This window comes from Camelus ferus, chromosome X, assembly GCF_009834535.1.
Source record: "Camelus ferus isolate YT-003-E chromosome X, BCGSAC_Cfer_1.0, whole genome shotgun sequence".
NCBI classification, from domain to species: domain Eukaryota; kingdom Metazoa; phylum Chordata; class Mammalia; order Artiodactyla; family Camelidae; genus Camelus; species Camelus ferus.
Genome location: NC_045732.1, coordinates 42,950,407 through 42,952,150, shown reverse-complemented (window position 1 = coordinate 42,952,150; position 1,744 = coordinate 42,950,407).

Sequence of the window (1,744 nt, the reverse complement as noted above, 5' to 3'; positions counted from 1 at the left end):
TTTCTGTGTCCAAATTTCCTGTTTTTATATAAACACTAGTCATATTGGATTAGGCTCAACCTAGTGATCTTATGTAACTTGATTACTTCTGTAAAGTCCCTATCTCCAAATAATATCACGTTCTGAGGTACTGGGGGTTAGGACTTCAACATACAAATTTTGTGGGGAAACAATTCAACCCATAACAGAGGGATGGAACATGTAAGTAAAGAGCAGGAGAATCTAAAATGACAAAGCAGATTTTAAAAAGACTCTATCAGAACTTCTAGGAATGAAAAATATAAAAATTGTTAATAAATACTTAATAACTGAGTTTAACAGCAGATGAGACTTGGCTTAAGATAGAATTCATAGACTAGAAGACTAATCTGAGAGATAATTGAGAATGTAGAGCCAAAAGCCAAGGTCATGGAAATTCCAAAGAGGTTGAAAGGTAGGGTGATAGAATAAGCAGGTCTAGCATACATCTTAAGCAGAATTATAGTAGAAGGTGACAGAGAAAATGGAACAATGGCAGTATTTAAAAAGGTAATAGCTAGGAGGGAGGGTGTAGCTCAAGTGGTAGAGCGCATGCTTAGCATGCATGAGGTCCTGAGTTCAATCCCCAGTACCTCCTCTAAAAAATAAATAAATACGTAAATGTAATTACCTCCCCCCTAAAAATCCGTTCCTAAAAAGGTAATAGCTGAGAGTTTTCCAAAATTGATAAGAGATCAGTCTACAGTGACAATTAGACTCTAAAGTGACTTCTGAAGAGCATCAATAGTCAGAAGACAGAAGACAGTGGATTTATATCTTCAATATGTTGAAGGAAAACAACTTTCAATATGCGATCATATACCCAATTATATATTTATAAAAATCTTTCAAGGGCAAGGTGAAAATAAAGACATTTTCAAACAGATCAACATTTAGGGAACTTGCCCTCACTAAAGGAAATTCTAAAAGATATATCTCAAACAGAAAGAAACTGTTCCCAAGTGAACAGTCAGAGATGCCAGAATGATGAGCAAAAAAGTGATAAATATGTTGGTAAATCTAGATGAACACTAACTATAAGAATCCAGAATAATAAATCATGGGGATACGAGCAAGATAGAAATAAAAGGTGGAGATGACAGCTAATAAGAAATATATTGACTAAGTTTAGACTTTACTAAGTTAAAATGCATGTTAAAATTTATAGGGTAACCACTAAGATAATGGAAAGAGTATACAATTTCCAAATTAATACAGTAAAGAAGTAGTTGGTGTATGCGTTTTCTATTGCTACTGTAAGAATCTACCACAAACATTGTGGCTTAAAACTCATATTATGTATGTATATTGTATGTGTATTAAACAAATCTGGCTAGATTTTATTCAGACCAGATAACTGTGGTTATGCTGGGTTGGGGGTAAGGCAGTATATTATGGACGATTTTCATTTTCATTTTCATTTTACAGAGGCTTTTCCTTTCTCAATGTTTACCTATTTATATTGCTTACATTTTTTGCTCCATGTATTGATTATGTTTGTAGGGAGAAAAATAAGAATACTTGTCTAGTGAAAGACCATAGGAGGAGGAACCTGTCTTGAGTTGGGGCATGAACTCACAGAGATGACAGCAAAGAAGCCACGGAAAACCCAGAAAGGCTACCGTCTACCCTGTAAGCTTTTGTGAGAAACTTTTTTTTTTTTTAACAAAACACAGTCTTACTAGGAGAATCCTGAGCTGAAAATCACTGATCTTTAGAAAGAACC